We start from the raw sequence: 27898 nt of genomic DNA, 5'->3' as shown, positions 1-27898 counted from the left end.
CCCCTGCCTCTGCAGGAGACCCTCCAGCACTAGCAGGTAAGTCTGGTTCAGTCTCCTATGGGGTCACTGCTCCTTCTCCTGGGTCCTGATGTGCACACTACTTTGTGTGTGCCCTCCAAGAGTGGAGTCTCTGTTTCCCCCAGTCCTGTCGAAGTCCTGCAATCAAATCCTGCTAGCCTTCAAAGTCTGATTCTCTAGGAATTCCTCCTCCCGTTGCTGGACCCGCAGGTTCGGAAGCCTGATGTGGGGCTCAGAACCTTCACTCCAGTGGGTGGACTTCTGTGGTATCTATTCTCCTTTTTTTTCATTTAAATCCTTCCAAGTTATGTAATCAAAATATGGTTTTATAATTTTCCCCATTCATTAATTATCCCCTTTAGCTATTTGATTCAAGTTAGTTCAATTAAATATTGAACTATATGTAAGGCAGAGTTATAAACTATAAAATAAATAAGATATTTCTCCTACTTGTAAGAAGCTTTAGAGTAATAACGTTTTTTCTCACCTCTGGCTGCGGGGAAGAATCCCTTGGGCAGGACTTAAAAACACTGATGTCAGCACTCTAGTCCCAGGAACTCTGATTTAAGTTGTTTTGGGTGGGGTCTATGACATTTTTTAAAAATTGAAGTATAGTTGATGTACAATATTGTATTAGGACATTGTTTTAAGGTGATACTAATGTGCAGCGAGGGCTGAGGACCACTAAGGTAGGCACATGGGTTATGCACGAAACAGCTGTACTGCAAAGCAGAATATAATTTAACTGTTAGAAGACAGATACCATCACTAAGATAAGGTCTCCATTCCCCACAGCTTCCTTATAACCACCTGCCACTCTCTCCACTGTGTTCTGGGTTCGTTGCCTCACCTCTCTTCTCTCATAACTCCCTACAGTTACTCCAGACAGAGCATTTATCAGTAACATTTTTTTTTTTTTTCCCTTTATCAGTAACCGGTGTTTTTGCTTCTGGACTAGATTCCTTGAGTCCAGGGACCAAGGTCTGCGGTCAGATTAACGTAATTTCACATCTGGGCAGCTCATGATACAGACAAGTTTCTTAACCTCTATGACTCCCAGTTATTTTTCTATAAGGTGTCAAAAATAAGAGTGCCTAACTCATAGGGCTGACATGAGGATGAATGAAGTAATGCCTGTACAGCACGTAGTTCAGTGCCTGGAACATAGTAAGTGGACCATGAATGTTAGTTATTGTCATTACTAGTTTCTCTTACCCCATACTGATTTGTACTTGTTAAGTACTTAATAAGTAAAAATACCACTATACTTGACTTCACAGGCCAGATTTATTGAACTTCTACGAGTGTTAAAGCACATCTTTAACAAAAGGCAGGCTGCTGGTAGTCCAAACAATGCCTCTGTGCATCTTAGAAAAAGGATCCTGTGCTGGTTTTGCTGTTCTCCACACTTCCCTGCCCTGGTCCCTGCCAAGTCCCTGCCTTGGGCGGCTGACCTCTCTTCATTGCATCACTTGGGCTCCCTTGCCAACAGACTGGAGTTCTGCCCATGGGAGACCCCAGAAGGAGAGTAGAAGGGCAGAGGGAGAGATAGGACATTTATCTCTGCTCCCTCCCTGCTTGGGGCTGCATTTCTGGTAGGGGCTGCATCTGTCCACACCTGTACCTCCTGTTAGGAGAGGGGCCCATCCACCATCACTCCAGCTTCCACTGGCTTCCGAGAACACCATTTCCTTCCTTTGCTCCTGCAGGTCCAGGAGTGGTGATGGCTTCCTGCTCTTGCTAGTTTCCAAGTGCAATATCCCTTCTTGGTTTCCTTAGCCCTGTCCACACATGGGGAGGGAGGGGAGGTAGTCTCTTCATTAAAGTCTTTTGAGCTGTCTGAATTGAAATATTTCCGATAAGGTGCCTGGCTGATACCTGCTCCTTCCTCAAGGACATTTTACTGCCCTCTGCTGGAAAATTGTGGTAAGCAATGTACGTTTATTAGGTCTCCAGTGAGAAATGGTGCCGCTTAGATGTGGGTTGAAGTAAACAACTCAAAGCACAGCAAAGTCAGAGGTCAAACATTTATAACTTAATATAACTCACCACCTCGTGCCTCATAAAGGAACACCAAAGAAGCCTCCCCACTTAGTTATTCAGAATGTCCTCTATGGATACTTCCTCATCCTCTGTTTCTCTCTCCTGTCCTCTCACTCAGCAGCCCTCCTCCAGGTCTTCTCGTTGACTAGTCTGCCCTCCTTCCCCACCAAGTAAATAATAATAATTTGGGGGAACATATTTACATTAAAAATTATTTGTGTTTATCTGAAGTTTAAAATTTAATGGGGCATTCTGTACTTTTATTTGCTTAATTTGACAACTAATCCCTGGGCCATTAGCTGTCATTGGCAGCTCAGACCTTGTTCTAGGTTCAAACCCATAAGAGGAATGTGGTTGATTCCAGAGTCACATTTCTACAGGGCAGGTCTGATTTGGCCTAAAAAATATATTCCCTTCCCATTGCTTGTCTGTCACTTAGAGAAAATTCTCTTTATCAGCACTGATGTGTTTCTTCCAAGTGCAGCCATGCCCTTTCCAGGATGTCAAAAGAACTAATAGTACCATTTACAGTTGAAATGTTAATTATATTTGTTTCCATAGGACCCAGATAATGAACTCTGTGAAGTAAAGGAAAATTTTTGTTATGATTTGTGTAATTTTTAGTCTCAACTTTAATATCTTAATATTATTTATCGATAATTGATAATAAATGGTCATTTAATTACTCCATTTTTAATATGGCATTTTGCTGATATGCTGGTATACATTGCCACATATCATCATTTATCTCAAAGGCCTTATTAAAACACTGCCAGTTATTCAATTTTCTACCAGTTCAAAAAATTACAAAAACACCAAAAATAAGAAAACAAAACGATTAAGGATCTTTCTGTGTGATGTGTCTGTCTCTTTGTTTTTGCTTGTATTTACCCAATCGTTCATCAATAAATATTTTAGATACATATAGTGAACAGGACATTTGATAGGTGCAGTGTGCAAGCAGTGTAGGAACCTCTCACTGGCTCTCTGAACTTCATACTTTGACAAGGGCACCACAGATGCTTGGCAATTTGTATTAGTTATTGGTATATAACAAATTAATCCACCAAGTCTTCGTGGATTAAAACAACAGCATTTATATCTCATGGTTTCTGCAAGTCAAGATGTGGGTGCAGCTTATCTGGGTCCTTTGCTCCAGAGTCTCTCACAGATTGTGTCAGATTTGCCAGGGCTCTGGTCTCATCTGCAGGCGTGAGTGGGGAAGTTGCTGCTCCAAGCTCCGTGTGGTTGTAGGCAGGATTCACTTCCTTTGCGGTTGTTGGGCTGAGGGCCTTAGTTCCTCACAGGCTGTTGGCTGGAGGCTGATCTCAGTTTCTTTCTACACAGGACTCTTTCTACAGTAGCTCAGAACATGGCAGCTAGTTCCTATCAGAGCAAACCAGCAAGAGGGCCAGAGAGTGCCGGCAAGGTGGAAGTCACGTTCTTTTTTAACTTAATCAAGACAGAAGTCACAGTCTTTTATAACTTAACATCCTAATACTTTTATGATATTCAATTTGTTAAAAGGAAGTCTGTAAGTCTAGCCCTTAGGAGAAATTAATGTTGGGGTGAAAACTGAAGTCACCTTTATTAACTTTACTCTCTAGCTTTTGTTTTCCAAAAACTCTGACCTTATTGAACTGTTTACTTTGAGGGACAGAGGAGAAGAGAAGGGAGTGCTTTTTAAGTGACGAAGAGGGGGCAGGAGAGATTTCCTCAGGAATAGAGAAAAATTGGAAGTCAAGGAACCTATTGAGAACTACAGGCCTAGGTTTGAGTGGAGTGGGGGATCAGAGTTGATTTTAAGTGGATTTAAAGATAATAAATGGATATTTCTTACATACACATGTAAATTTATGGACTGAGAGGCATAGTCACTTGTGGTATTTGTTTATTCATTTTAAGAGTAGGTGTGGGATTGAGAAGGAACTAACACAAATGTTTTAAACTAAATGCATTTATGGATTTAAATCTTGGTGTGTCTAATTTAAATTGGTTGTTTGTAGAATTCTGTAAAACCTATTAAATCATGTTAGGTAGAATTAGTTCCAGAACAATTATTGATGCTTCCACCAGACTTTGTATTCCTTTTCATAATTATTTTCCAATACATGAAATGCCGTGAAAAGACCAGAACAAATGAGTGTTTGCTCCTTTAACTTGTTATTTTGAGTTATAGAATACGGTGTTTATTGGATTTAGGAGATAAAAATATTACAAACATTTTCAAGTTTGAGATAAAATCTCAGTGAAATGAACAAAACCGTTGCACCCCATGCCTCATTCTTAATTCTGTTGCTCCTTTCATTTGAAAAAAAAAAATCAGACATTTAGTATGACCTCGTGTTTCCTCTGCCTTGGGCCCCCTAACCAGCCCGCATTCCGATACTGCCATCCTGGTCTCCGCTGGACTCCTGCCAGAGCCTCCCAGAAGCTCCCCGCCACTGCTACTGCTGGCCCTCAGACCGCTCCCCTACACTGCAGGAGAGCGATTTTAAAACAAACAAACACACACATGATGTCAGACCACCCCACTCCCTCCTCAAGACCCACCCAAAACATCTCATCCAACTTTGAGTAAAGCAGAGACTCCTCAGCTCTCCCGAGCCAGCCTTTCCAGTGTCAGCTCCGCTCGCGCCTCACTCCATCCACCCTTTGTTCTGGTCCTTCCTCAGACTTACTAAACTCTAGAGCCTAGTTCAGATGAGTCCAGCACACTGAAAAATGAACCAATGAGTTCTAAAAAAAAAAGGATATCTCCCCGAGGTGGTCTAAGTGTACATACTGATTATTTTTAATAGATACATTTCCCATTAGCTTTTGCCTGCATCCATTCAGGTTCTGTCTCATGTATTAGCTTCTAGTTCATTCTGTCAAATGACTGAATATAATCGAGAACCTCGTGTGGGAAGCAGATTAATGCAGCCTTCTCTGCTATTATTCTCCGAGGTGAGTGAAGATGACCTGTTTGGCTGTTCAGCTAATTTTTGCTGAGAGTTAAAGGATGGATAATGTATCTGTGTGATGAAATTTAGCAGTAATACCTGTGGGCTAGATATGTCATGGTATTTGGGCTCTGGATAGTGGATTGTGAGTCCAAGGCACATTTATTTGCTATTAAATTCTCTCTCCTTCAATTCACCAGTTCTCATGAGTAGACATCTTCTAGTTTTCAAAAATATCCTACCTGTCAGCAACTTTGGAAGCTCCCCGCCCCCCCACCATTGGCCATGTCCTTAGAAAGGAGATACATTTTCTTTTTTTTTTTTTTTCAAGATTTTTTTTTTTTTTTTATTGATTGATTGATTGATTGCTATGTTGGGTCTTCGTTTCTGTGCGAGGGCTTTCTCTAGTTGCGGCAAGTGGGGGCCACTCTTCATCGCGGTGCACGGGCCTCTCACTATCGCGGCCTCTCTTGTTGCGGAGCACAGGCTCCAGACGCACAGGCTCAGCAGTTGTGGCTCACGGGCCTAGTTGCTCCGTGGCATGTGGGATCTTCCCGGACCAGGGCTCGAACACGTGTCCCCTGCATTAGCAGGCAGATTCTCAACCACTGCGCCACCAGGGAAGCCCGAGATACATTTTCTTGATTAAGAAATATACTATCGGGCTTCCCTGGTGGCGCAGTGATTAAGAATCCGCCTGCTGGGCTTCCCTGGTGGCGCAGTGGTTGGGAATCTGCCTGCTAATGCAGGGGACACGGGTTCGAGCCCTGGTCTGGGAAGATCCCACATGCCACGGAGCAGCTGGGCCCGTGAGCCACAATTGCTGAGCCTACGCGTCTGGAGCCTGTGCCCCGCGACGGGAGGGGCCGCGATAGAGAAAGGCCCGCGCACCGCGATGAAGAGCGGTCCCCGCACCGCGATGAAGAGTGGCCCCCGCTTGCCGCAACTGGAGAAAGCCCTCGCACGAACCGAAGACCCAACACAGCCAAAAATAAATAAATAAATAAATAAATAAATAAGAAAATCCTTTAAAAAAAAAAAGAATCCGCCTGCCAATGCAGGGGACACGGGTTCGAGCCCTGGTCTGGGAAGATCCCACATGCCGCGGAGCAGCTGGGCCCGTGGCCACAAGTACTGAGCCTGCGCATCTGGAGCCTGTGCTCCGCAGCAAGAGAGGCCGCGACAGTGAGAGGCCCGCGCACCGCGATGAAGAGTGGCCCCCACTTGCCACAACTGGAGAAAGCCCTCGCACAGAAACGAAGACCCAACACAGCCATAAATAAATAAATAAATAAATAATTAAAAAAAAAAAAAAGAAAAAAAAAGAAATATACTATCAAGCTGGGCAGGCTTGAATGGGATGGAGAAAATGGAGGTATTAATCATTCTCAATGCTCTTGGAAAAAGCAATTTCTATTTTAGCAAAGCAAACCGTTTCTCTTTGGTTAAATAACAAAAGTGGACTCTAAACTCTCCTTACCTTTGGGTCCTGTCTGAGAGCCTAAATCTGTGCAGATTCCATAGGGCCCAGTTCCTTCTCTATGGTATTCTTTCTCCCAGCTGTCTCTGTGTGGTGGACAGAGTTGAGGCCAAGCTTAGGTCACTTTTCCTGGAGATTTTATATTGACTCATATAGTTCTCCCAGAGCACATCCTGCCTAAAGGGCTTCAAATTCTCAGGCAAAAAATATGACTATTTATAAGCCATAGAAATATATATTAAGAGATGATGAAAACACAAAATGGTACATTAAAAGCTTTCATCACTTTCTCTAGAGAGTCAGCGATATGCCTGTCAGGCACCTACAGTGTGCTTAGTACTTCTCTAGGATGAATAAGCCATTTATTTGGGCATTCTGTACTGACAAATATACAACAATGAGTAATACACAGCATGATAGAAGACAAAGCCGGAGACTGCAGGAACCAAAGGATGGAGATCAAGAGGACTGAGGTAATCAGCAAAGCCTTCAAAAGTCTTCACTGGTGAGAATGATTTGCCTTGGAGTCAAAGACTGTTTTCCTTATGGAACCTACACAGTAGCTTCCCTAGTTTTTTGTGTTTGTGTTTGTGTTTGTTTTTTATTTTTATTTTTCAAGCTATTGTTCCGTTCCCTCAGAAATGTGATCATTTAGGCTACAGCTGGCCGCTTCTAAAGAGACCTAAGTCCTCCTCTATCCTCCTACTTACTGGGGACTCCAGATGTTTGCAATGTACAGTTCGGCTTATAGAACCATCCAATCCCATTTCCGCCTTCAAATCTGGACTCAGGTTTCTTTGGAGGCAGCACAATAACTTCTTACCAACACTAGAACCCGATCACCACAGATGACTTATCCTCTGTCCAAGAGCCTCAGGATGGGGGCCGAAGGGCACTCTTCTGACCCCCAGCACCACTAGTAAACCATTACTCCTGCATGCTCACATGCAAGGCTTTCTCTTTGAAGGTTCAGGCCTTCCACCTTTCTCCTCTTCACAGCTGTCTTAGCTGGTCACTCTTCCACACTCAGTAATGACTGCGGGCTGTGGCTCATATCTTCCTTTTCATCCCAAGCTCCACTGTCATTCCTGAAAGAAGCACAAGCGTTGGAATCAGAGAGCTGGGTTTGAAACACAGCTCTGCCCTCTACCAGTTGTGTGACCATAGGCACATTGCATAATATCTCTGACCCTTAGTTTCTCATGTAAAACACGATAATGGTGCTTCCTTCAAAAAGGCTCAGAGACAAGTAAATTGCTCACCACAATGGCCAACTCGTAGAAAGTGATACATAAATTTTTGCTTGTGAGGATTGCTGTGATGTGGACAGCTCACCGAGCGCCCTCTGTTCATGGTTCTCAGATCTCAACAGCTCAGCCAACCTCCACACCACCCTGCCGCTTTCAGCTTTGGGCTACACCCAAGCAACCTGAATCATTCCTTCTGCAAAATCCTAAAAATCTACATTTTTTACACCACCTTTTTCTATTGTTCTAGTCCTCTTATTTCTCTGTTCTTCAATTTTTCTTGATCTTCAGTTCCTCCGTGTTCTCCCCCCTCTCTTTTCTTGTGTCTCAAAGAAGTATAGACCTCATGATGTGATGTTATTAATAACATTCTTTGACAATTCTCTTGCTTTCTCGTCTTTCCTCTGCATCTTTCTGGCAAAACCCTACTGCTAAATCAGTGCCCAGTCTCCAGAGAGCTATTAGAAAAATGAAGTTACACTTCAGTGAGGATCTGTAAGTTCACAGTCTCCAGCCTAGCTCTGGTGTGCTGCCTCCATCATGCCTTACATTTCAACCCATGACGTTCTCCTTGAGATTCCTACATGTCACCTCCCTGAAAGCTCCCAGCTGAGGCTCTTGCCATCTACATCATAAGAGTCACTCCCTTAACTTTCTGCTACATCCCCTCTCTCAGTCCTTTCCCAACTCCTCCTTCTCCACTTATACAGATCCACTTGCTCTTACAGTAGAAGATTCTGTACCCCATCTTTTCCTATTTCCTTAGGGTTGTCATTCCACTGTTCATCTCTGCTCTCTTCCGTTGCTTTACGCTTCTTCCACCTACTTGCTTTCTCTTTCAAAATATAAATGTGTTCAGGATCTTCTCTCCTTCATGCGATCCCCTTCCCCAGACACTATTGGCTGTGCTCTCTGTTTGAAACATTCCTCCTGGTATTTCCTGCCATAAATCTCTTACCTCTCTTCCTTCTCTCTCCTCCTCTCCCACTCTTCCCACTCCTCTTCCCCCTCCTCCTCCTCCTCCTCTTTCTTCTTTCTTCTTCTCCTTCTTTCCTCCAATAAACACATGAACATTTTTCAGGCATCTGTCCTCCACCCTTTCCTATTGTTATCCTGGGTCATCTCATACAGAGGTGAGAGCCACAATGTTTAACAGCTGGCACAGTTGGGCACTGACAAATCAGAACAGGTACTGGCCATGAGCATCAGATTTCGTTGTGCCAGAGCATACCAGCTGAGCATTAGTCCTGACTCCATGGCGTCCACAGTCACCTTTGTCCCTGGTCTGTGCCTCTTATCCCAAACCTCTTTCATAAATCAAAGTGGACACACTCACTTGGACAAATGTCAGGCACCATAAATTCAAGATTTCCAAAATTGAGCTCTTCTTTTCCTCTTGTCTCCAAATGTTTCTTCTCCTGTACTCCCTGTGCTTCTATTGATAGGGAATGACACCCTACTCTACCCCAAGCAAATTGGTCTTAACCACTGTGATCTTGGCTCCCCTTTCTACCTTTGTTGCAGTGGGAAGAATACAAATCTTAAACTGAGAACTTCCCTGCTAAAATCCTACAATGGCTTCCTGCTACTTTTAGGATAAAATTCAAACCCTTAGGGCATACAAGGCTCTTTAGGTTCTGGCCTCTGCCCACCTCTTTAACCTGACCTCAGCGCTTCCCTCACCACCCTTAGCCCTTTGTTCTCTCCATTCCATGCTAGATGAACCCCAAATACCAGCCCCAAAAAGTCATGCTCATTTTTGTCTTGTACCTTTCCACGTCATCTCTCAGCTACCTGGTCCATCGTCATCACCACCAACTCACCGTGACCTCTTTGATAGATTAGCTCCTACGTATCTTTACAAACTTAGATATGCCATTTCTTTTAGGAAGACTGTCTTCAGCTCCCCACCATCCAGTTTGGGTTAAGTGTACTGCCCCCTGCTCTCATCACTCCTCATGATTGCCTCTTCCTTCTCACTTAGCAGAAGTTCCTGTTTCTCTCTATTTACCTCTCAGGCTCTTCCCTGCAATGTGAAGTCCTTGAAGGAAGTCCGGATTAGTGCTTTGCGCTCAGTAGAAGCTCAACAAGAGTTTATGGACTGAAGGGCCGATTACACCAAGCAGGGAGATTATAAATGATGAACACCAACACATCGGGTCTGTTCATTGTTACTCTATGGGTTGTGTTTATCATTTGAAAAGACTTGAAATTAGCAATGCAGAGAGCACTGCCTGGTCTTTGTTCAGTGTTTGGAGAAAGTATCAAGACACACAGAGTGTCCCTCAGGAATTTCTGAGAATCTAAAATCGATTAGAGGGCTCTGTGAACACCTGCTGCCTTCCCCTGGGTACCCGTGGGTGCGTGATTAATCTTGACTGACTGACTCCACCTTTCTCTGTGTTTTGTCAAAACATGCCCATATGCTTTAAGTTACTTTCATTTGCCACTGTCCTCCTGTCTGCATTTTTCTTTCACGGAGTAGGAATTGCAGCAAAATGGTTGTAAGTTATATTCTCTAATCATCTTGTTTGATATTTTTAGTGCTTTCTCAAATCCTGCTTCTCTTTTAATCATTTCAGTAAAATGAAATAATTAATTTTTATATGCTTCTCTGTTGCCCTGTAATTTTGTTACATCAAAAGTATGTTCTAGACACAAATCATAATTTAGCTTGTTTTTCTGGATCCTGTATTGCCTGTAACCATTTGATCTACGCTATTAGAGAGGGATGCTACACTTTCTAGAGGCCCAAGCCTCTGTGTCTCTGGTGACATGGGAGTGATGGGAAACAGGTGGGGAAAATACAATCTGTGAGTTACAAAGGGAGAGGTCAGCAGAGGAGGCAAAGTCATTTGGAGCACCTTAACCTCCACAGTAGTAAAGGACTCTTTCTTCAGGGTCACGATGCAAATTATTGTCCAAGTTGTGGTTAAAGCATTTCCCCCCTGGACCTTATATTTTTATTTAATCTCTTCTCATCATTGCCGCCGCCCCGCCCAAGGGAGATTCACAAGTGGAAAAAATGAATTTCTCAAATTCTTAAGATAGAAGTTCAAGCTTATTGTATTAGAGCATTTTATTTTTGTTATACAAATACTGTTGGTAATTTAAATGTTGCTTATGATTGAAATGCAAAGTAACTGTTTTTCCATCATGTGATCCTTCCTGGGGTTTCCTGAACGTGCTATCTGTCTCAGACCATTCTCATGTTCTCTCTCTCCAGAGCTGGTCACCAATAGACCTTGTGTTGTATTGTAAATGGCAAGGTTGGTGTTTATTCATTTCATATTATCATTAAGGAATGTAGGGAAATTGGCACTTACTGGTCACACAGAGTGCTAAAGCAGAGCTACATGCTTTATATATGCTGTCTCATTTTAGTTCCCACCATAATCTAGTGATGAAGAGATTATTTTCATCCTGTTAGATAAGTACACAGGGGTTCAGAAAGCTTAAGTAATTTGATTGGACCAACAGACCACAGAATGGGGTGGGGGGGAGCCTGGGTTTGAATCCAATCATGGTTGCTTTGGGAAGCCCATTATTATTCTACTCTACAAGGCTACATCCTATTGTGACTAAGGAGTACCACAAAATTTAGTATTTAATTTCTTTTTTATTCTTGTTGATTTTTTTTCTCTTAAAAATTTCACTGTGGTTCCTAATGGATTCTCTATGTCTCTTGTAAACTGCTTTGGAGGGTACTGTATGTACACATAAACGTACATGGTTATGCATGAGAAATGAGAGATAGTTTTGTTGATACGTTAGAATATTTAACCAATAGCATTTTCTACTGAGCATTTTTCTCTTTTCTGTATTCCCAATCTGAGAGCTTTATAAAATAGTCTCTATCTTACAAAATCAAAATGTACCAACAAATGGCTTCTCTTCACAAATGTTGGAGTAGTTGACATGGTCCCAATTCTTCTGTCCTCTGTCGGTCCTCATCTCCTTCCCACCTTATTTTCCTTTACTCGCCATTGTGTTCCCCTCCAATTTGGTGTCAACTGAAACCAGTTCCTAGAAGCTGATTCCACCCCTCCTGCATCCTTCTCTTTTGGGGGTCAGCTTCTCTTCTTTCAGTGAAACCTTTCTCTACCTACTGTAATCTTTGATCTCTTTTTAGTCGGGACCACACAGTTGAAACAGTGAGATAAAAGTTAAGGGATTGTTAGCAGTATTTCTACAACTAAATTACAAGAGCAAAGACTTTGATTATGAGGTTTTATCTTTTTCAAACTCATCTACGGTGGCTGGACAATGCTCGTATATGGTGAGCCCTCAAAAAACATTTCCAGATTGTTGGTCAGGGCTGCCTATGTGGCTATACAGACACAAGGACTATACAAAATGGCATGTTTACCAGTTGTGGGTTTCCACGTCATGCACTTTGAAAATGACCAACCCAGTGAGTGGCGTGAGAGGCCTGCCGTCTGCCAGGCACATGTAGATTAGGAGTCTTCAGTGAAGAAAGTCTCCTTAATACCAGGAACACTTTGGCATTATTACTGCCAAGTTAGATGATGTGATGTAAATCGTAAGCAGGGTCTCAAGTTACTCAAAGATCTTTTTAGCCTTATTGTTCTTCTGTCCTAAACAAAGCCAATGCTTTGGCCTCCTAACACCTGCTTTGTGCCACCCAACCCAATCACAGCCTTTTCTCCATTTTCACTTGCTGAAATTCTTTAAGGCCTCTGTGTGTTCCCAGAGCATCCCATAGTTCTGCTAGCAAAGCACTTACAACAATTTAAATTATGCACATGGCTGGATAATATATCATAGCCTCCCTGGGAGGCTATTATGTGCTCATTGCTTCAGAGGAGCCATGTGGAGAGCAGAAAGCAAAAGGCTTCTACAACATTTTGGAGGAAGAAGCGTTTCCCCCATAGCAAAATTTGCTGTTGTGCTCACCAAAACCTGTTTCTTTTTTCTCTTGGGCATAACAGCTAAATGATATTTTTCAGACTCACCTGTAGTCAGATGATACCATAACTAAGTCTGACTTACAGAATATTGATGAAAGTGATCTGTGCCTCTTCCATACCTGGCCCGTAGAAACCTCCCAAGCAGTTTTCCACTCTCCATCTCTCTTCCTCTGCTGGCTGCATGGAGAGCCACTAAGGACCTAGAGGACAGTGGAGCCATGGAAGGGAAGGAGAATAGGTCCATGAATCACCATATGGAAGGTTTCCTGCTGCATAATTCCAGTGAACTATTTAATGAGGGGATGGAGGATGGAGGTGGGGGACAGAAAACCCTGATACAGACAGGGTTGTGGAACCTGAAAACGAATGTGGAGACCAGCCAGGTTGGTAGGAGAACTCTACGAAAGGAACACGTATGTTCCCCAAACACCATGCAGCCCGGGTCAGGCACAGGATAGAGAATTGCAGGACACGGAGGCCACGATGGGCCAGGGGCCACTTCTCAGTGGTGACTGCAGAGGCCGATACCAAGCATCAGAAGGAATGCTGGATGCCTCAGCAGATGCAGATGGGCAGGTAACTGCAGGTGGCCTCGAGGGACAGTGTTGCCCTTCCCAACCCCTCCCTAGCAACTCTTCAACACTTTGTAAGACCCACCTCCAAAGCTATATGCAACCTGTGGAAAGAGGAGGCCTCTAATGGGCTGAGATGACCTTTCTGCTACGCTGGGGGATTGGGAGCTGGAAACAGAAAGTAGGTTAAGTTATCAATTAAGAAATGTGTATATTTTTCACCACTGAGTATAAGGACAAAGATTCATCCTGACTCCCTCATTTGCTTGCCTGTCTTTCCTGCTGTGCCGTGAGCTCCGTGAGGCCAAGCCTGTCCGGTTCACCAGGGGTCCCCAGTGCCCAGCACATGGTAGGTGCTCAGTGACTACGTATGAATATGTGAACAAATGACCAGTCTGTGGGTGAGAGGATGGTCCCATTTCTGTCTGTCAGTGGTGGCTGTGGGAAATAACTTCACATCAGCAAGAGCAGAGGACCAGGTTGAGAGAGTCTTCTATTGGGGATTTCGTCCTTTCCTTTTAAAGGTCAAAAAGCTAAACATCACTGAATCTATTTCCTGGGAGACTATGTTAGCTCCTGGGTCTTAAAATAAAAATGACCAACGACAGAACACTGTCATCTTTGTGAAGCCTTCCTTTCATTCACGTTTAACTGTTAGGGTCCTAAGTTCAGCAGACAATAAGCAGATTCAGTGGCAGGCTTCCACTGTGATACTTGTTTTTATAAAAAACGAGCTTATACATTTCACATACTGTCTCTCCTTCACTCTGATTTCAATCATAATGATCACAAGCAAGTACCAACAGTGTTTTTATATGAGCTGGAAATACTACATTTGTTAATGATTTGAGAGGGTTTATTTTTGATGTGTGATGATTTAAGATAATTTCAATAATGGGTTTTCATTTTACATGATAATTATAATCATGAGAATAATTATTAACGTTGTCATGGTGAGGACCGTTTATTGAGTGCTTACTTGGAATATCAGTTGTTTTTTAGGTACTTTTGAGCCTATGGTTTAATTGGTTTTGAACCTATCCTCAGAGGAGGAGGTCCCTTCCCCCATCCCTCTTGGGATCAATATTGAGAGGTGTGCAGGGGCAACAGAAACTCCCAGAATGATCTAGAGGAATCAGAGTATTGGAGGCTGGTGCCTCATCCTTGTTCCCAACATAGGCTGGGAGGTCCCAAGACTAAGAGAAGCTGTGAGTTCAGGGTGGTAGAGAGTTGAATGGTGGCTCCCAAAGGATATGTCCTCCCAGAACCTCAGAATGTGACTTTATTTAGAATTTAGAGTTAATGTAAGAATCTTGAGATCAGGTCATCCAGATTAGGTTGGGCCCTAAATCCAATGAGGGTCTCTATAAGAGACAGAAAAGGAGAGGTACAGAGAGAAGAAGGCCGTGGGAAGATGGAGGCAGAAATTGGAGTTTAAGCCTTAAGCCAAGGAACGCCAAGGGTTGTCAGTAGCTACCAGAAGCTTGGAGAGAGTCATGGAGCAGATTATGCCTCAGAGCTTCCAGAAGGAACTACCCCTTGAAACAACACCTGGATTTCAGATTTCTGGCCTCTAGGACTTTGAGAGGATAAATTTCTGTTGTTGTAAGCCACCCAATTTGTGATAATTTGTTACAGCAGTCCTAGGAAACGAATAGAGGAATGGAGCCAGACAAGAGCATAGATTCACTACGGTGGGAGGCTCCTGGAGCTGACAGCTGCGGCAGCTGGGTTCTGATCCCCTAAAGTGTTGGCCATTTGCCTGTTTGCTCCCAGGCCACCTCAGCCTTTTGTGCTCTCTGTTGTAGGGGGCGTGGAGGCTGCAAAAACCACATTTGCAGATTCCCTCTCCAACTGGTGCCTAATTAGGTTTAGCCGATGGATGGTGTTAAAAAACCAAAATTCAACTGAGGAAATTGTAAAGATCTTAGTGGTTTTATTCAACTATTCATGACTCAGGCAGCATCCCATCTAGCAGAAAGAAAAGAACTCTGGGGAGCTGTACAAAATCAAAGACTCTTACAGGTAGAATGGAGCGAGAACAAGGCAGTTACACTAGTCAAAAGTGGATTGGCTGTGCCAAGGTCCCTTTCTTTCAGGGGAAGGCAGGGTCTTTCAGGGAGCTGACCTCACTAGTGCTGATCAGGTGATTCCTGATTGACTGGGTTTATGATTCCATTGCTGGAAGAGCCAAAACTGTAACTAAGTCTTAAGTCTCAGTTTGGTGCCGTGGGGCTTAGCATAAGTGACTTCATTTGGGGCCTGTTGTCTTGTGTTTAACACTGACAGTGTCAGACGCCTGGCAAGGCAGGGATCGGGAATAAGTGAGCTCCATCTGTCTTCCAGCGTCTGGAGGCGCAACGGTGGTGTCGGCAGTGGCTGAGGCTGCTCCAGCGGCAGCAGTGGGCGGAAGGCGGGCTCTGGCTCCTGCGCAGGCGCCTGGGGTCCAGCAGGGACCCCAACAGCACAGGGATCCTGGGCTCTGGGTCATGCGGTCTCCCCTTCTGCTCCTCCAGCTACGGGCAGCCATGGTTTCCTGCACTTATGGATCTTTGGGGAAACTTATTATCTTCCTTCGTCTTTCCAGCCATTCTAACACCCTTGCAACCAATGCCTGTATTAAATTTCCTCTGTTTGAAATGTCAAGAGAAGTTTCGTTTTCTTTTCTTCCCTGATCGAGCCTGACTGGTACACCTGACGTCCAGCTGTGGCAGAGAATGCTGCCCCCTGGCAGGCAGTTCTGCAGAGCTGTTCTAGGAAACATTGCTGAAGCCTCCATCTAAAGACTCTCCTCCAGCCCTTGTTCTCAATTTTTCAGGAAATACCAAATTTCCTACACTAAAACTCTTTCTGCTTAGATTAGCCACAGTGATTTCCATTCTCTGCAACTAAACCAACCCTGACTGAAACAACAAGATTCTGGGATCCAAAGGCTTGGTCATCTTTCTAATACTATGTCTCTAAAGCATCTGTACACCCATCTCGCTGGCCCAGCATGGCGCTGTGGCTAGCAAGTCACACATACCTTCTGGTGACCAGAGATCCAAAATCTAAGAGTAGCTGCTGACTGCTGGTGAGGACACAGGGCAGACAGGTCAAGAGGGTTTATGGGCTTCACTTTGTTGGGTACTTGTGATCACAGTGATCAGTTTCAAGGGGGTCATTTGGAGGTGGTTTCTTTATTTTGCACACATTGACAGTAAAAGAATGTGTGGCAGATAGGCACACAAGTTTTAGTCAGACAGATCTGAGTGAATCCAGCTCCTCCATGCGTGGCCTGGAGTTCTCAGTTTTCTTATTGGAATAGGGGTAAAATGTCAGCAACAACTTTGGAAGATTCTTGTACAGGATTAAGTGAGATAACCTATGTATACATATAAAGCACTTGGCTTGGTGACTGGCATATAGTAAGTATTCAACTTTTTTAAAATAGCTATTTTGTTCCTAACTTTGCAACATGGTTTTGCTTGTAGGTATACTTTTAAGAACATGGAGGTGTAAATTAGTAATTTAACCAAGTCCACCAAACTTTGATGAGACTGCCTGGGCCGGGGCCAGTCTGTGTCACCTCCTGAGATACAAACCCAGAAGTCTGCTTTCAGGACTAGACAAGAAAACGCCCACTTAACTCCTGCCGGCCACAGTGATGATTGGTTGTTCAGGAAAGAGCATGAAGGAGCACGTTAGAAGGAGCCTAAGTGTACTCTGGGCTAGTTTCTTCCACAGATTTTTCCCAAAAGGCAAATGTGATTACAGAAGACTGTGAAAGGTTGCTGATGAGTTCCTCTTTTTCAACAGAGTGCAAGTTTTGACTTTGGGGACAATTTTCTAGGAAAGTTTCCCTGAAACTAGTTGCTGTTTCTGGGGATATGATTCCCAGGAATCATTCTTAGGAGGGATTCTGTAGAGAAAAATTTGAACACCAGGGTGGTCAAAGGGCTTCCTGGCCCGTTATGTGGGAACCTTGTTTTCTCTGTAACACGCTGCTGATGGCCTACTCAATGGTTGTTCCCCCTCCTCCTTTCTAACAGAATTCGGTTTTATTTGGACTGTAGCTTGTGATGAATCATGAATGAACTAAGTCAAGTACAACAATCCTGTTTCCCTTTGCCAATGATTGGTTTACGGGGTCTAGCCAGTGACATAAGAAGTCAGGTGGGGATTTCTAGGGGGTTTCTGCTGCAGGAGAGTCACCCCATCCTTCCTGCTTTGGAACTTTTCTTGTACAGTTGTGATGCTTGGAGATGTTGCAGCCATGTTGCAACCATAAGGTCATGAGAATCCCAGACATGAACATGTAGAGCTCTTACACCACTGATCCACTGACCCCACCCCAAAAGTGCCTACCTTCAGACTTTTTTGCTAAGTGAGATTATAATGAAGGGGCTAATTTGTTAGGCTGTTTTGATCCTGATTCAGTCTGGTGCAGTTTGATGTCTTAGTTAGAGTTTGAGAATATAATTTAGTACAAGATCTAGTTGGTAATTTCTGGTTAAGTGTTGATCTCAAATTTTTCTAATTTTACTCTCTGTACTGGACTGTGCTTTATAATATATGGCAAAGGAGCTTGACTCCATATTTTCTGTCTCTCTTTTTTTTTTTAATTTATTTATTTATGGCTGTGTTGGGTCTTCATTTCTGTGCGAGGGCTTTCTCCAGTTGTGGCAAGCGGGGGCCACTCTTCATCGCGGTGCGCGGGCCTCTCACTATCACGGCCTCTCTTGTTGCGGAGCACAGGCTCCAGACGCGCAGGCTCAGTAGTTGTGGCTCACGGGCCCAGTTGCTCCGTGGCATGTGGGATGTGGGATCTTCCCAGACCAGGGCTCGAACCCGTGTCTCCTGCATTAGCAGGCAGATTCTCAACCACTGCGCCACCAGGGAAGCCCTATTTTCTGTCTCTTAATCAGCTAGTACAGAAGGAGACTGAGCAGGGTGTGGCTGCTTTTGATCCTGGTGTGTCTCCTGTTAACAAGTTTATTCACACAATTGTATTGGGACAACAGAGATTTCCATACTGAGAGTCTTCAGGTATGTTATCCGTACTGTAGTTGCTTGTAGACAGCGTCATGCTTGCTGCCATAACCTCAATAATTGGTTTTACCAAAACAACAACAAAAAAACCCCAAAACCAAAAAACCTCACAAAAAAATCCAAATGATATCTTCCTGATGGTTACATATTTTTTCTTTATTTTGGCTCTTTACAGGCTTTCTTTGCCATCCTTCTTTTTTTTTTTTTTTTTTATTCTTGAAATCTGCTACATGCTTGACACAAAAACTGTGTTTTGCTTGTCCTAATAGCTAATTACTTGAAGTGGGAAAAGAATCTCAAATACAGACTGATGAACAGCACAAGCTTACAAGTTACCACGCACACGTGGAGCCATACTTCTTCAATGAAAATATTTCATAGAATTACATAAGTTCACAAAGAAGCTTAAACCATATATTTTGGGAGAAGAGGAAGCAGGCTTCCTGTAGGAAGACCCTAGATACCTCTTTTTAACCATTCTAAAGACCTTTTTATATGTTTATAGCCTTGGCATATTTTAGAGTCAAGAATGGGCTGTGAAGCTGCTGGAATTTTTGCTCAAATAACCTGACTGGATGTACATTTTTAATAAGAAGTTTTAGAAAAAGTTATTCTAAACCAACAATATTCCATAAAATATAATATTTATACAAAATACCATTTCAATAACATCCTGTAAACTGGTAAAGGAGTCTTCCCCCTTTTTAAGAGCTATCTTGGTTTTGTTTTGAGTATAAAAGTAACATATGCTCCATGACAAAAATTCAAACTACACATTCAAATGTTCAAATGTACAGTGTGGAAGTTCCCTGTAAGCTCATCCTCCCACAGACAACTACAGCTACTATTTAGTGCACAGACTTCCCATTTCTTATGCATACATAATATATCTGTATAAATGGGATCACACTCAACATACTGTTTATAAACTGCTTTTGTCACTTAAAATATATATCTTGAACATCTTTCCAAGTCAAAAGTTATATACTTCATTTTTTAAAACAGATGCACAACAGTCCAATGGGTAGATATACCATATTTTATTGAACCAAATAAGTAAAAATTTTAAAACATTTTTTTAAACTGTTTTAAACAAATCTATAGGGGACATTCTATGTACCTACATCCTTGTGTACTTGTCTGATTATGTTTCTGAGGATATATTCTAAGAAATGGAATGACTGTATTAAATGATAGTGCTTTAAAATTTTAATACACATTAACAGATTTCTCTAGAAAATTTATATCAATTTGCACGCTTGTACACAATGAATGAGAGGACCCCCCTTCCCAATATCCTTGCAATTGCCTGGTAACAATCATTTCAGCACTTGTTAATCTGAAAGATGACATCACTGATGTTTTGTTCTGTATTTAACTAATGACTAGTGAGGCTGAACATCTTTTCATTGGTTTATTGGCCACTTGTATTTCATACTTTGTTAACTGCTTGAACATATCCTTTGCCTATTGTCAATAGGAGGATTAATCTTTTACCTGTAAGAGCTTTTATATAGTAAGGGCCTCAGTGGTTTGTATTTATAGAAGTTACTTGCTTATTGAAGGATTCTTTATCCAATTTACTGAGGGTTAGTTACTCACATAGCCCCAGTCTTCTTGGAGAAAACACGTTGATTACGTGGTGCCTCCTCTTTGTTTCTGTGGCACTTTGGATGTGTATCCACTAGACCACTTGTCACTCAGTAGTGAGTGTTTCAGGAACTGATTCCTTCATTAAACCTGTAGCTCATGGAAGGCAGGGAGAATTCTTGTTCATCTTTGTACCTTGGAACCAAACATGACACTCCTAGAAAGTAGTCATTAAAATGGTAGCAAAGGCAAAGCCATTTGGCTTTCTTTTTTCTCTCTCTTCTAAAATGCAGCCCAGGCTGGATCTGCATAATAGTAGGACATGCAGTTTTGCTCTCTTCAGCCCGGTTTTGAATGCTAATGGTATGCCAGCATTATTCCAGAGGCAGCTACCCAGAAAGGAAGCACTAGACACCCCTGGTCATATGTCTATTTTTCAATTCAAGGGAAAGGGGTCTGTCCCCAAAATTTGGAAAATGAGGACCAAAATGCTAAAGCCACTGTCTGCATATATGGTGCTGTATATGAAAGGAGAAAATTAAAACAAATGACTGATGCTGGGAAGATTTAGCCTGACAACGCCTCAAAAATGATAGATATGGAAAAGACCATGCCATATTTGAAACACAGTTAGATATTTACTCATTTATTTCTAGCTGCAAACGTATCTAGCTTTTGTAGATTAATTTTGCAGCTTATTCTCTTTTTAGTGGTCATACCGATAACTGAAACTTCTAAAGAGCTGTTACTAAGCAATGTAACTTGAAGCATGTAATGAAGCTTCCCCATGACTACTTAAATGTAAAAAAGTACTATCTTAAGTTTACTACTTCATAATCAATCTACTTTCAGTGTTTGTGTGATTGCATCTTTCCCTCTTACCTAATTAAAATATTTGTACAGTCGTCTAAAACTGATCTAACAATCTAACAGAAGACCAAGGGGGAAAATCTCCTTCAGAGAAAAATGTTTATAGAGTGACAAAGAGACGTGATTTGGGTATTAAACATTGGGTTAGCTGGCATTATCTAACTGGTAACTTTGAGGATGTCCTTCCCTCTTTGTGAGCCCAAGACTTTATTGGAAGTCCCAGCCAATGTCATAAGACATAAAAGACATGGAGTATAAGCACGAGAAAAAGACAACATTTTCTATATAGATTATACTCTGTTATAAATTTGAGAATCCAAATGACTTTACAGACAAATTATTAGATGTAATAAAATAGTTCGGCAAATTTGCTATATAAAAGATTAACATACAAAATAATTTGTATTGCCATATCAGCAATAAGCAAATAAGAATAGAAACAGGAAAAAAGATGTCATCCCAAGAGCAACAAAAAAAACCAAAGGTAACCTAGGAAGGAATATGTGCAAGTTATCCATGGAGAATATTAAAATACATTACTGAAGGACCTAAGGAAAAAAACTGAATAGATAGAAGTATATACTGTGTTTATAGATGGAAAGACTGGATATCGTAGTTTATGTTATTTTTTTTTCCCTGAAAAAACTTAAAAACTCAATAATTTATTCCAGTAAAATCCCAGTAGAGTTTTTCATGGAACTTGACAAATTGATCCTGAAATTCATATGAAAAAGGCCAAGAGGCCTTTCGTATAAAGGGCCAAGAGAAGCTAAAATAATTTTGAAGAAGGGAAAGAGGAGAGACTTGCCCTTCGGATATGAAGACAATTTATAAAGCTAGGGTAACACAAGGTGGTGCTTTTTTCCTGAGATAAACAAAAAGATTAATGGAACAGATTGGTACAAAGTAGAGCTCAGCAAAAGCCCGCACTCCTAGGAACACTTGATACATGACAGGGATACCACCATAAATCAGTAGAGAAAGGATGGGCCTTATTAAATAATGTCAGTACAATGTAATAGCATTAGATAAATTCAAAGATAAATTCCAGGAAGATTAGACAATTAAATATGAAGGACAGAATTTTAAAACTATTAGAAGAGAATATAGATGAATATCTTTATAATCTCTGTATAGGGAAGGATTTCTTCAATATAAAGACATGGAAAGCACAAGCAAAAAGGTTGATAAATTTAATTATATTAGCATTGAGAAGCTTTTCCATTACAAAAGGTATTTAGAGGGCTTATTTACTACCTACAGACTGGGAAAGATCTTTGAAATAAATATAATTGGCAAAGAATTCGTTCTAGGATATGTAGAAAACACCTATGAATCAACAGGCAAAAGGCAAACAACCCAATATAAAAATGGGCAAAAGAAATGTATGAATAGGGCTTCCCTGGTGGCGCAGTGGTTGAGAATCTGCCTGCCAATGCAGGGGACACGGGTTCGAGCCCTGGTCTGGGAAGATCCCACACGCCACGGAGCAACTAGGCCCGTGAGCCACAACTACTGAGCCTGCGCGTCTGGAGCCTGTGCTCCACAACGAGAGAGGCCGCGATAATGAGAGGCCCGCGCACTGCGATGAAGAGTGGCCCCCGCTTGCCACAACTAGAGAAAGCCCTCACACAGAAATGAAGACCCAAAACAGCCAAAAATAAATAAATAAATAAATAAATAAATAAATAAATAAATAAAATATTAAAAAAAAAAAAAAGAAATGTATGAATAGCCCATCACAGCAAAAGAGAACACCTGAATGGCCAGTGAACATATGAAAAACCATTCAATTTCTAGTGTGGGAATTGAAAATGAAAACAATCCTGAAATAACACCTTAAACACGTAAGATTGGCAAAAAATGGAAATGCTTGATAATAGCAAATTCTGCAAGTCTTTGGAGAAATAAGCAGTCTCTTCCCTGACCTTTGCAGCCCAGGGGGAGGAGAGCTTAGTGTTTAAGAGGGTGGACTCTCTGGAGGCAGCCCTCCTCCGTTGCTGGCTGTGTGACATGGTCAGGGTACTTCAAGTACCCGTGCCTCAGCTGCTTCATCTGTGAGCCACACGTGACCGGAACAGCCAGATGTAGAGAGAGCTTACTTATCTCAAACCAGGCCCTGTTCTAAGGGACCTCACTGAGTTTGTGTGAGGATCAAATGAAAAACTTTAAATAATCCCTTCTCACAGGGTTAATACTATACAGGTATTAGGCATTTTCATTTGTTAATATATAGTAAAACTAAAGCTGTCCATACACTTCAATCCAATGATTGCATTTTGAAGTGCAAATTCTTGAGAGACTCCCGTACTTGTGCTCAGGGGGCCTATATGTTAATTTTATTGCAGTATTGCTTATTACAGCAAAAAGTAAGACTACCCGAACGAGTAGGAGGAAAATAGATAAGTAAATTGGATGTGTTCATTCGATCTTGAAAGAATTAGAGGTAACAGCATGGATAAATGTCTACCATATAATATGAACTGAAAAGCAACAACAGACTGATAAACACACACAATAAGATACCATTTGTTTAAAGTTTAAATACATGCAAAACAGTATGATGTGTTTATGACGAATATAAATGTGGCAAAAGTATAAAAACAGGTATGGAGGACCTTACCAACATCAAGATTATGGTTACATGAAGGTAAGAGAGGGGCATCCAGAATCAGGGGAATAAAGGACCCAGGCTGATGGGAACTCAGTCATATTGTAGTTGCATCATCTGGAACATACAGCTCCTCTGTTGCTGCAGAAGCAGACAAACAAGACAGGAGAAGCACTGATGGGCTTTCTACCACCTCAGCCTAGAAATGACAGGTGCTTTCTGTTCACATTTCATTGGCTAGAACTAGTCATGTGGCCCCACCCATCTGCAGAGGAACTGGGAGAGGCTTGCTTGTGGTGAACACTAGTGATGTCCTCCACACTTGGCCTGTGGACTAAATGTAGACAGAGCACACTTAGCTTCTGAATAAATAACCTCATATTGTCCTTTTTTCCCCTTCTTGATCTGTAAATCCTCAATAATTCAGTTTACCTGGATCCCTGAATCACTGGATCTTCAAGAATTAGATCAAATGCCTTGAATACCTTTTTTTTTTTTTAATTTATTATATTTTTACTTTTGGTTGCGTTGGGTCTTGCGGTGCACGGGCTTCTCATTGTGCAGGCCTCTCTTGTTGTGACGCACGGGCTTAGTTGCTCTGCAGCATGTGGGATCTTCCCAGACCAGGGCTCGAACCCGTGTCCCCTGCATTGGCAGGCAAACTCTTAACCACTGCACCACCAGGGAAGTCCCTTGAATACCTTTATAAAGACCAGCTGTTCATTTCATAGAATCACCAGATGGGAGCAGAGGTTACTAGGATTTTCTTCAACAGGTTACTAGGATTTGACTCAAAGAGAAAGTCTGGAGTGGTTCTACATTTTTTTGTTTTGTACAAGTGTCTAGAATATTTTGGGTCTTAAAAAGTAGATGTTAAATAGTAATTGTTGTTGTTATTCTTTTTAAATAATTTAGGATTCATCCCTTAGTGACTTAATAAGGCTCTTTGATTAGGGAGTCTTTGAATGAGGTACATGCTGGCTGGTAGATCGTCTATGAGCTTGGGAGGCTTTGAAAGGCTCATTCATCAAAGCCAGCAGCTTTGGCAAACTCTGAGCTACAGCTTTAATTAGCATTATGTTGCTTTCTTCAGTTTGGATTTTGCATAAGTTAAAGCAGCCAGGGAAATATTTTACTAAAATCCACCTGCTCACTCAGCATCAGCTACCCCTTCGGTTTTCCATAAATAGCTCAGAATGAAGAGTTGACACTTTACTTGTTTCCGTACTCACAGCTTGGGTGCCTCAGTTGAACATATGGAAAAGTAGAGCTTACGACTCTTCTTGAGCCAGGGAAGTGGGTACCTGAGGCTGTTTTCTTAGTACCCTCCTCGATCCCCATTTGGCTCTCAGGTTTGGAGCTGGACTTGTATTAAGTCAGAGCTCTAGCTGGCTTTGATGTTGCCCTGACATGATCTTTTTTCTTTTCTCTGGATATGCTTAAAAAAACATCTCTCTCATAAGTCACTCTCAGAACTGCCTCGATCTTTTACTTAGGCACCTGTGTCAATCTGTCTTCAGTTAAGTATAGGTGATAAATAATTTGGGTCTATCATTAAGCCAATTTCTATAAACATAGTATCGAAATAGGATAAAAACTACTCGATAACACAGTGTATTCTGTATTTTGCAGTTGGTCTCCCCTATTGGTGATATATTCTTCACCCACTTCCATTCAAATGGTATATGAGATTTGAGAGTTTCTCTCTAGTACTGGAGGGAAGAGGAAGAGGCATATGGATGGAGGTGTGCCGGTTATGATGGTGCTAGCAATTCACTATGACAGGAAATAGCTTAATGCTTCACGGCAGTTTGGGTGGATTCTCTTTGTCCTCCATGGTTTCTGGAAATGGATCCCTGACTGTACAGAGACCCCTATAGGTTGCAAAGTTTATTGATCCCCTTAGAACCAATTGAGCACATTCAATGCCTTTCAGGATAAAAAGGAAAATAGATTCCTGCCTTCCACATTCCATCTTCTTTTCTCCAGTATAACTGGAGCAGACAGAACAGGAGCGTGTTCACCTTAATTAAGCAAGGGTGTGCTCAACACGGAGACGCGCCTCGCAGTTAACCTGCAGTGGAGGACTCATAGCCCAGCTGTCTGCTGAGAACCTCCAGCTGCCCCTTCAGGGTTTGCCTCCGCTTCCAGGAGTGGCCTCTCTCACGGGCCCCACTGGTCAAGATGGCGGTATAAAGGCCTGGAGAGTTTGGCCTGATGTGGTTCAACTCTCATGGGCAATATTTGCTCCTGAGGTCCCCATCGAATTGGCTGAGGCTTCATCATGCCTGCATCACAGCCAGTTCCCTCCAGTGGATAGGGCTTCTTTCCTCTCCCTTCCACAGACGTTGCTCCTTAATAATTCCCTGTATGCCAAACTCTGTCTCAGCATCTGCTTTTGGACAATGCAACCTGCAACACAAAGCAAAGCTCCTTCCGTGCTAGTCAACCGCGTATGCTAAGCACAGCTATTCAAGAGTGGAAGCCCAGGTGGGGAAAGGGGTAGAGCACCTGGAAGGGCCATAAAATTGTGGATTCCTGTGACACTGAAAACTGAACATGTGGGTCCTTTGAGTTCATCGAGTCCAGATTTTCTAAAATTGTCTTCTAAGGAAGATATTAAGGAGCACTTCTTGTGACAGAGGTCCCATGGTGCAAACATTTGGGAACTACAGCATACTACATTTCTCCTTGGAAATTTGTAATGCACATTAATGAGAACTCCTATTGTAAAGAACGTAATTTGACTTTAGCTTAATGACAATTATCCAAATTTATTTGATTTTAGAATGCTTTTATCCCCATGAAACAACCATTAGCAGTCCACAGCACTAGGGTTCTTTTGATAGCCCTTTGGGAAGCTTTGATGGAGACATATGTAGAAATTGAGTCCCAAATAAACAAAGTAACTCCCAAAGGCTACAGAATTATTCTTGGCAGAATCAGAACTAGAACTTAGGCCCCCTGAGCTTTTCCCAGTAGTTTACCTGTGAGGTCCAGCTGCCTCTCTCATGTAAGCTTAAAATGATAATTTTTTTTTTTTTTTGGTCTCATTTTCAACTGAGGCTCAAAGGCTATAAGAGTAAACTACTCCTGCATTCTAAAATACGGTGTCAGACCTCTGAGCAAGACTCACAGATGGTGAGGCTGACCACAGGTAACCAGCTCTCACCAAGACGCTGAAGTTGGAAATTGGAGCGTTGTCTTGAGGGACTGGTGCAGTGAGGGGGGATTACCCCTCCCTTCAAGTAAAGTGACAGCGGCTTCCAGAGACCACCCCAAGGGCTGGGTTGCATCTCCTGCCAAAGGGAGGCTGGAAATCAGCCTGGGGCCGCAGATCAGAAGGCTGTGGTTTAGGAAATAACAACAATCCCACCAGTGATGGGACAAAGGGGGACATTTTCCGTGGTGGGCTTGAGAGACAGCCAACCTGGAGTCCTCAAACAGGACTTGGCACAAGAGGGCTGCCTGGAGGGGAGATCAAAACAGAAGAATTGTGCAGGTGGATTACTGAGAGTCAGAGCCAAAGGGGAGTTTTAAGAAGCTAGTCAGAAGGCACCTCCCACACGGGGGACTGCGGGTGCCACCTTGGTGATGGGGGCTCTCCCAGAGCTCATAGAGGTCTGTTCCTGAGACCACGTTGGTTTTAAACATCTGCATGGCCTGGGAAGCTAATGCTAGCTCATTGTAGGAGGGAAGGGTCCCCTCCCCCTTATCTACCTTCCTTTCTCTTCCAAATAACCAGAGCTAGCTAGAAGGTGTGAGCAGCCCCCCAAGGCCCCTCTCTTACGCAGCGTGATGCCTGAGACAGCCACTAGCTGGAAGGTGCTAGATGCTAGGAGATGCTTGTTTGGAGCATTAAAAGCTAATATTACATTGTAGCTCATCTATTATTTACTTAATGGTGACTCTTCTTATGCCTTGAAGTTACTGGAAGCCTTTTCTTCTCTAGGAGAAAGGCCTTGACACCTGCCCAGGATTTCATTTCAAGGAGGGGGTGGGGCACGGGTTATGCATAGAAGGGAGCTGACAACAGATTTGCAGAAGCAGGACTGAGAAAGGAAAAGTCGCTGTATGAATCCACAGGGTAGTGGTTAAAAGTAGAGACTGTGGAGGCAGACCACCTGAGTTTGCATCCTACACTTAAATCCTCTCTGCCTCCATTTCCTTACCTATAAAATGGGAATAATAGTAGAACCTACCTCATAAAGTTATTATGAGAATTAAATTGGTTGACACATAACAAACACATAGAACAGTACCAGACACCATGATAAGTGCTTTATAAATATTGGCTATTGTGGGTCTAGTGCTCAGGTTACCTGTTATATAAGCATGTACGAGGGTCCCAAGGATGACCATTCCAGTAAGCCAAAAAGTAAGTGAATTTCCTCCCCTGTTGGACTAGGAAAGGTTGGTCTGTACCCTGTTGTCCATAACAGGCAAACTTATTATCATTCTATTGATAGTTCTGCAGATTTCCTTTCTCTCTAGGAAAACATATGACATATCTATGTCCAGCTAGGGGTGTAGACACCGGCATAACTCCCTACCAAACAC

This window comes from Balaenoptera acutorostrata, chromosome 14, assembly GCF_949987535.1.
Source record: "Balaenoptera acutorostrata chromosome 14, mBalAcu1.1, whole genome shotgun sequence".
In the NCBI taxonomy this organism is placed as follows: Eukaryota; Metazoa; Chordata; class Mammalia; order Artiodactyla; family Balaenopteridae; genus Balaenoptera; species Balaenoptera acutorostrata.
This window is presented reverse-complemented; position numbering follows the sequence as displayed.